Source organism: Schistocerca cancellata, chromosome 1 (assembly GCF_023864275.1).
Source record: "Schistocerca cancellata isolate TAMUIC-IGC-003103 chromosome 1, iqSchCanc2.1, whole genome shotgun sequence".
NCBI classification, from domain to species: domain Eukaryota; kingdom Metazoa; phylum Arthropoda; class Insecta; order Orthoptera; family Acrididae; genus Schistocerca; species Schistocerca cancellata.
In genome coordinates, this window is record NC_064626.1 from 1,167,032,755 (window position 1) to 1,167,042,326 (window position 9,572).

Consider the following 9,572-nt stretch of genomic DNA (forward strand, 5'->3'; position numbering starts at 1 on the left):
AAATGAGGAAGTATTACAGGTTGTTTCATGTTTCAGTGCCCACGGAGGGCATATTGATTATCTCATATGAGAAAGAGTTGCATGTGTATGCTGGTGCGTCCCAGTCGTGTGTGTTTCCCATGATTTATGAGTTGGAGGAAATGAGATGTAACGTGGAAACAAAGGGTTTCCAGACCCATGTTCATATAACATAATTTCTTCGCCTATGTATGTGGGCAACGGCCTTGCCGCAGTGGATGCACCGGTTCCCGTGAGATCACTGAAGTTAAGCGTTGTCGGGCGTGGTCGGCACTTGGATGGGTGACCATCTAGGCCGCCATGCACTGTTGCCATTTTTCGGGGTGCACTCACTCAGCCTCGTGATGCCAATTGAGGAGCTACGGCAACCTCCAAAAAAAAAAAAAAAAAAAAAATGTGTGTGAAATCTTATGGGACTTAACTGCTAAGGTCATGAGTCCCTAAGCTTACACACTACTTAACCTAAATTGTCCTAAGGACAAACACACACACCCATGACCGAGGGAGGACTCGAACCTCCGCCGGGACCAGACGCACAGTCCATGACTGCAGCACCTCAGACCGCTCGGCTAATCCCGCACTGCCCGCATGCTCCACTGAGAATGACACGGCGGTCGGATGTTCCCGGTAGGCCACTCGTGGCCTGAAGACGGAGTGCTTTTTTATGTGGGAGGAATGTGTCCTGTAAATTGTGGCGTACATTTTTGTTACATCCTGTATAGGTTGTCTTTGCTCTTTCCAGTGTCCTCAGGGTTTTCACTGTGAGATGTGGTCCGATAACTTATATGGCGGACATGAATGTTGGCACAATTTTGGCTCTGAATAGTCTCACTGCTATAGGCTGAGGGATTTCATGTGATCTATTTTATGGGTAGCCATTATTCCTTGCACTGCTTTCTTTGTTGTATGTTTTACGAAACGTTTTACACTTGTTTGTAGCTACTTGGAGTCTGGTACGATTTTCAATTTTCTCTCCCTTATGAATATGCCAGCCGATTTTTTAAAGGAACGAGTTTACTAAGGCTTTTATCAAATACATCAAATCTTCTGCCATAAAGGAAAATGAGGAGTTGTGGCAAATTTTTAAATATACCGAAACCACTAAACTGCTAAATGAAAGAGAAGGGAAGAGCTCGGGGTGTAATTTGGTTGGCTGTTCTTGAGGTTACTGTCACCGTAGGAGAGCAACGTATTTTGTCTCAGTAACCCTCTTCACGTCTGATGGCGACCCCCAAGGGTTCGCCGTCTGAGAGGAATGAGACACCAAAGGACGGCCTAAGACGCAGATGAACAAGTGAATCGCGCCGGCCTAGTGGGAGCCTTTGTCTGGTCTCGCGCCGACACAATGCTGCATCCGGGATCTCGCGGAGGGGGTGAGGGGATGAGGGGATGGGCCACCAGAGAGAGACTTGTAACGGCTAATGGCCGAGACACGGGCAGGGCGCGAGAGCAGACAGCAACAAGTAGCGGCGTGGTCGATGACAGGCGGGCGGCGCTGCGCTGGTCCCAGACTCCAACGGCAGGTGCCAGCCGTCTGAGGCCGCGTCTGCAGGCTCCGCCACCTGCCACGGAGAGGTGTGCGCTGGACTGTGGCATATCGGAAATAAAGCTACCTCCGAGACACAGCGTTTCACGCTCATTACTGCGAACGGTATTTACGTAGATTCTACATATGATAACAAAAGATGGAGGTATATGGAAACAAAGCTTCGCACATTAGAAGACACCGGCTGAAACAATGCCGAAACATACACCGATCAGCCGGAACGTTATGACCACGTACCTTAAGCTAGTATGTACACATCTGGCACGGATAACAGCGAAGCATCGTGGCAACGGAAGCAGTGAGCTCTTGATAGATCGCTGCAGAGAGTTGACACCACATCTGCACACACGTCACTAATTCCCATAAATTCCGGGGAGGGAGACGGTGAGCTCTGGCGTCACATTTAATCACATCTAAGATGTGTTCGATCGGGTTCGGATCTGGCGAGTTGGAGGACCAGCACATCAATTGGAACTCGCCACTGTGTTCCTCGACCCAATCCATCTGACCCCTCGCATTGTCTTGCTAAAAAATGGCACATGATCGTCCTTAAAGGGTATGGGGAGTCTGCAGCCAGTGTACGATACTTCTTGGCTACCATGGTGCCTTGCACGAGCTCCACTGTGCCCATGACTGCCCACGTAAATGTTCCCCAGAGCTGTCCCGCAGAACAGGTTCAAATGGTTCAAATGGCTCTGAGCACTATGGGACTTAACATCTGAGGTCATCAGTCCCCTAGAACTTAGAACTACTTAAACCTAACTAACCTAAGGACATCACACACATCCATGCCCGAGGCAGGATTCGAACCTGCGACCGTAGCGATCGCGCGGTTCCAGACTGAAGCGCGTAGAACCGTTCGGCCACACCGGCTCATGTGTGGGTCGTCGGCTGCGGAGGCACATCGTTAGGAGTGTTCAGTGCACTGTGTGTTCATAAACACTTGTACTCTGCCCAGCATTAAAGTCTGGAGTTAGTTGCGCTCCAGTTCTCCATCTGGCAGTTTTACCAGTCTACCCAGCCTAAGACGTCCGACATCCCTGATGAGGGGTGGCCTCTCAACCCCACGACTGCTCGTGCCCAGCCTCCAGGCCATCAAAATCTGACCTCAGTCAGACTCAGATAGGTGCGCGCCTTCCCCATCCTACACATGGACACTGTGTTTGTATTTGACTAGCAGTCATTCCTCGTCAGGTGAAGCTACTATCGCCTGGACGCGTTAATGTCGATAGTAGGTCGGTGCCCATAATGTTCCGGCTGACCAGTGTAAATCAGACATTTGATTGTAATGCATACACAGCAGCAGTTATAAACTCAGATCATAATTTAGGGGTGGCGAAGAGTGGGCTGAAGTTTACTGGAATCATTAGGAAGAATTAAGGAGTAATAATGTGTGATACTTAACTATTGAGGAGTCGTGACGTGAGCTTAAAGGTCTCTCTCTTGATGTGGATACTGCGGTAGTAAATAGCACAGTAAGCTGTTCAGTTGAAGAAAAACGAGCATCTGTAAGAGGTCAACCGTAGCAACTGGAAGGACTTATGCGGATGAGACGGAAATCGGTAGACGTGATGTACATGTTATTAGGCTTGGTACTGATTGATAGAGTTGTTGTATGTCTTCCTGAGGGATATCATACCAAGTTCTGTCCAATTGGAGCGTTAGACCATCAAAATCCTGGGTTGGGTGGAGGACATTACCCATAATGCTCCAAACGTTCTCGATAGAGGACAAATTCAGCGACCTCGCTGGCCAAAGTAGAGTTTGGCAGGCACGAAGACAACCAGTAGAAACTCGTCTTCGCTGGTCACCGTGGCTCTTCTCAAAGTGGGACTCATCACAGAAGACAGTTCTACTCCAGTTAATGAGATTCCAGGCCGAAGACGGGTCTGGAAACGCCCCTGACAGAAGTGGGATATCAACCTGACTGTCGCCAGCCATACATCCCGACAACCAGGAGTGATGGTCGAGGGTGCCATTTGTTTTTCACGGCAGGACAACTTTGTTTGGCATCTGCGAAACGCGTGCAGCACAGCGATACGTCGACCATATTCTACGCCCCGTTTAGTTGCTCTTCATGACATGTCTTGCTGGGGTTACATTTCACCAAGACAATGACCAACCGCAAATGGCAAGAGCTTCTATGGCTTGTCTTGCTGCCTGCCAAACCATACCTTGGCCTGCGAGGTGATCGGATCTCTCCCCAAGTGAGAACGTTTATAGCACTTCTCGCGTTTTTGTTTACGTCGGAAAGTAAACCGATTTTGTGACATATTAAGTTCCTAATCAGGGGCGAATTATTTAGTTTCACCTTAGTGCTTCGGTAGTAAGGCTTTTGAATCTTTGCGTGTTAATCTAATTTATTAGACACAGTTCCTGCGTTTTCGTCGGGGTCTACAGTAGATTTCTGCAGCGCGAGTCGATAGTCGTTTGTTTGTTCGTTTTGAAAGCTTGTGGCGTTAGTCAGTCAGCCAATCAGTCAGGCAACAGCAGCAGCAGCAAGCTGAGACACACGCAGCACCAGGGAAGTAACCGAGATTGTGTGTTTTACGAGTTCTTAATCAGGAGCGAATTTTATATCATCTGTGTGCTTTAATAGTTCAGTCTCTTGAGTTTCCGCGTGTTAATTTGATATGTAATAACCACAGTTCTCGCGTTTTCGTTTGCGTCGTAAAGTAAACCGATTTTGTGACATATTACGAGTTCCTAATCAGGGGCGAATTATTTAGTTTCTCCTGAGTGCTTCGGTAGTTAGGTTTTTGAATCTCTGCGTGTTAATCTAATTTATTAGACACAGTTCCTGTGTTTCCAGAGTTGCGCACCATGCCGATAGTCCGTTTATCTGCATAGTTTAGTTTTCCATGGTCTTTAGTACGGACAGGGACTGTCCTTAGGTTAGTTAGGTTTAAGTAGTTCTAAGTTCTAGGGGACTGATGACCATAGATGTTAAGTCCCATAGTGCTCAGAGCCATTTGAAGGGACTGCGATTGTTGTATGCGGATGTGAGATGAGTTGTTGACACTCCTCTCTCAGCTCCGGGCTGTGATGGCCTCGGTTACACAGCTTGAGGCTGCAGTGAATAAGCACCAGTGTTGTGCGCCGGCTGTGGGGCTCCAACAGACGTCCCGCACGTCTCAGTCGTCTGATAGGTCCTTACTGGTGGCCAGCCAAGTTACAGCTCGCGCTGAGGTTGACACCTCCTCTCTGGTCGAGTGGGAGGTCACCCCGGGGCATAGCAAGTAGTGAAAGACTTCCAAGGGAGCCGCACATAAGGCCTCCCTGGTTAGTCTGACAAACAGGTTACAGGTGCTGTCTGTGGCTGACACTGTCGCTGAGCCAGATGCCGTCACCTGTGCTGTTTCAGAGGAAGCCTCTCAGCCTGCGAGATCTGGGCAATCACGGTGGGATTATTGGTAATTGGGAGCTCTAACATTAGGCGCGTTATGGGGCCCCTTAGGGACATGGCTGCCAAGAATGGAAGATAGCCAATTTGCACTTTGTGAGCATACTGGGTGGAATCATTCCAGACGTGGAACGGGTCCTCCCAGATGCCATGAAGAGCACAGGGTGGAACCAACTGCACGTGGTGGCTCACGTCGGTATGACTGATGTGTATCCCCTTGGATCAGAAGAGATTCTCTCTGATTTCGAGCGGCTAACAGAAGTGGTAAAGGCTGCCAGTCTTGCTTGCAGGATGAAAGAAGAGCTGACCATTTGCAGCATAGTTGACAGGACAGATTGCGGACCTCTGGTGTAGAGCCGAGTGGAGGGCTGCTGTCAGAAGTAGTTTATCTTGTCACGAAATTGAACTAGATATTTCCTGTGAGTTAGTATGGACAGGCATCATTGTTGCCAACTGGAATAAAAGAATAATTGGATCCTTTTACCGACCTCCAAATTCAGATGATAGAGTTGCTGAATGGTTAAAAAAAACTAATTTTGATTTCAAACATGTATCCGACTCATACGATTATTGTTGGTAGTTACTTTATTCATTACATTAAATCGATATTTTGGCGAAAATACGTGTTTAATTCCGGAGGTACACATAAAATATCATCCGAAACTGTCCTAAACGCATTCTCTGACAATTATTTCGGTCAGTTAGTTCATGAGCCCACGCGAATAGTAAACGGTTGTGAAAACACACTTGACCTCTTAGCAACAAATAATCCTGAGTTAATAACCAGCATCAAAACGGATACAGGGATTAGTGAACACAGGGTTGTCTTAGCGAGACTGAATATTGTAACCCCAAATCCTCCAAAAAAAAAAAAAAAAAAAAAAAAAGCAGATAAAAATTCACTTGACGCCTTCCTGAGAAACAATCTCCACTCCTCCCAAAATAATAATATATGTGTAGACCAAATGTGGCTTCAATGCGAGATGCTCTTAATAGTTTCCACAACGAAACTTTGTCTCGAATCCTGGCAGAAAATGCAAAGGGATTCTGGTCGTATGTGAAGTATGTTGGCGGCAAATGGAAATGGAAATGTCGTGTGGCTAGGGCCTCCCGTCGGGTAGACCGTTGAAACAATCAATGCCTTCTCTGCTCGATAGCAATGGAGATACTATCAAAGACAGTGCTGCCAAAGCAGAGTTACTAAACACAGCCTTCCGAAATGCCTTCACAAAAGAAGACGAAGTAAATATTCCAGAATTGAAACCAAGAACAGCTGCCAACATGAGTAACGTAGAAGTAAATATCCTCGGAGTAGGGAAGCAACTTAAATCACTTAATAAAAGCAAGTCTTTTGGTCCAAACTGTACACCAGTTAGGTTCCTTTCAGGGTAGGCTGACGCAATACTTAACAATCACATACAACCGTTCTCTCTACGAGAGATCCGTGCCCAAAAACTGGAAAGCTGCACAGGTCACATCAATATTCAAGAAAGGTTACGGGAGTAATCCACTAAATTACAGGCCCATATCATTAACGTCGATGTGGATCAAGATTTTGGAACATATTATATTGCGATTGAACATTATGAATTTCCTCGAAAGAAACGGTCTATTGACACACGATCAACATGGATTTAGAAAACATCGTTCTTGTGAAACACCACCAGCTCTTTATTTGCGTGAAGTCTATTGACACACGGTCTACACAGATTTAGAAAACATTGTTCTTGTGAAACAGAAGTACCTATTTAGTTGGGTATTCAGTGACAAGGGATTTGAAATTGATTCCGTTTTCTGGATTTCCGGAAGGCTTTTGACACTACACCACAGAAGCGGCTTGTAGTGAAATTGCGTGCTTGCGGAATATCGTCTCGGTTATGTGACTGGATTAGTGATTTCCTGTCAGACAGGTAACAGTTCGTTGTAAGTGACGGAAAATCTTCAAGTAACACAGAAGTGATTTTTGGTGTTCACCAAGATAGTGTTATAGCCCCTTTGCTGTTCCTTATCTACATAAACGATTTGGGAGACAATCTGAGCACCCGTCTTAGGTTATTTGCTGATGACGATGTCGTTTACCGACTATTAAAGTCATCAGAAGATGAAAACAAACTGGAAAACGATTTAGAAAGATATCTGAATGGTGCGATAATTGGCAGTTGAACCTAAATAACAAAAAGTATGAGGTCATCCACATGAATGCCAAAAGGAATCCCTTAAACTTCTGTTACGAGATAAATCAGCCACATACACTACTGTCCATTAAAATTGCTACACCACGAAGATGACGTGCTGGAGACGCAAAATTTAACCGACAGGAAGAATATGCTGTGATATGCAAATGATTAGCTTTTCAGAGCATTCACACACAGTTGGCGCCGGTGGCGACACCTACAGCGTGCTGACATGAGGAAAGTTTCCAACCGATTTCTCATACACAAATAGCAGTTGACCGGCGTTGCCTAGTGAAACGCTGTTATGATGCCTCGTATATGGAGGATAAATGCGTACCATCACGTTTCCGACTTTGATAATAGTCGGATTGTAGTCTATCGCCATTGCGGTTTATCGTATCGCGGCATTGCTGTTCGCGTTGGTCGAGATACAATGACTGTTAGCAGAATATGGAATCGGTGGGTTCAGGAGGGTAATACGGAACGCCGTGCTGGATCCCAACGGTCTCATATTACTAGCAGTCGAGATGACAGGCATCTTATCCGCATAGCTGTAACGGATCGTGCAGCCACGTCTCGATCCCTGAGTCAACATATGGGGACGTTTGCAAGACAACAACCATCTGCACGAGCAGTTCGAGCCGGCTAGTGTGGCCGAGTGGTTCTAGGTGCTACAGTCTGAGACCGCGCGACCGCTACGGTCGCAGGTTCGAATCCTGCCTCGGGCATGGATGTGTGTGACGTCCATAGGATAGTTAGGTTTAAGTAGTTCTACGTTCTAGGGGACTGATGACCTCAGAAGTTAAGTCCCATAGTGCTCAGAGCCATATGAACCGTTTGAACAGTGGCGACGATGTTTGCAGCACGGACTATCAGCTCGGAGACTATGGCTGCGGTTACCCTTGACACTGCATCGAACCTGGGTGCACGAATGGCAAAACGTCATATTTTCCGATGAATACAGGTTCTGTTTACAGCATCATTATGGTCAAATCCGTGTTTGGCGACATCTCGGTGAACACACATTGGAAGCGTGTATTCGTCATCGCCATACTGACGTAACACCTGGAATGATGGTATTGGGTGCCATTGTTTACACGTCTCGGTCACCTCTTGTTCACATTGATGGCACTTTGAACAGTGGACGTTACATTTCAGATGTGTTACGACTCGTGGCTCTACCCTTCATTCGATCCCTGCGGAACCCTACATTTTAGCAGGATAATGCACGACCGCATGTTGCAGGTCCTGTACGGGCCTTCCTGGATACAGAAAATGTTCGACTGCTGCCCTGGCCAGCACATTCTCCAGATCTCTCACCAATTGAAAACATCTGGTGAATGGTGGCCGAGCAACTGGCTCGTCACAATGCGCCAGTCACTATTCTTGATGAACTGTGGTATCGTGTTGAAGTTGCATGGGCAGCTGTACCTGTACACGCCATCCAAGCTCTGTTTGACTCAATGCACAGGCGTATCAAGGCCATTATTACTGCCAGAGGTGGTTGTTCTGGGTACTGATTTCTCAGGATCTATGGACCCAAATTGTGTGAAAATGTAATCACATGTCAGTTCTAGTATAATATATTTGTCCACTGAATACCCGTTTATCAACTGCATTTCTTCTTCGTGTAGCAATGTTACTGGCCAGTAGTGTATAAAGGCCGTAAATTCAAGTGAATACCTAGGAATTACAATTACGAACGACATAAACTGGGAGGAACACATAGAAAATGTTGTGGGGAAGGCCAATCAAAGATTCCGTTTTACTGGAAGTTCAGTTAGAAAATGTAACAGATCTACTAACGAGACTGCGTATACTACGCTCGTCCATTCTCTTTTAGAATACTGCTGCGCGGTGTGGGATGGTACGATATCCGTCTAGAGGACAACCAACAACTCTATCAATCAACGCCAAGCCGAATAACTGCTTACATAAGGCCGTAGTCCGACCAATGCGTTATTGACTTGCTCAGTTTGTGAAGCTGTTTCTCTTGAATGCGTCATCCAGTTTTTCTAAAACTGTATTCATTTGTTTGTCTGTACATGTACATCGCATCTATCGATTTCCATCCTATTCTCCCTTTCGGATAATTCCTTCGTGATGCGTCTGTTTTTTCCTTAGATTGTATAAGCGCAAGGAGAACGTGAAGAGAACACTTACGACAAATCCTGGGTCTCCAGGTTAGAGTTTGTGTGATGAGCCAACTGCCCATCCACAAAAGAGGACAGCCACCTAAAATATACAGTAATACGCCTCGGTTTTCGGATGCTTGTAATGTAATTCGTTAACGGAAAGGAAATTGGCATTTTTCATTTATGTGTCTGGAGTGGACAGGGCATCCGGAATAGAAAAGAAGAAGTTACAGTTGATATAATACAGCACAAGTAGTTACGAATATCTCCAGGAGTTTGTCCATTATTTTAGTGGA

The 9,572-nt window shown here is 46.2% G+C and overlaps 1 pseudogene; it reads left to right on the forward strand.

The window, feature by feature from the left end:
• The first annotated feature begins 214 nt into the window (after nucleotides 1-214).
• On the forward strand, nucleotides 215-332 carry LOC126098863 (5S ribosomal RNA; annotated as a pseudogene).
• The last annotated feature ends 9,240 nt before the right edge of the window (nucleotides 333-9,572 follow it).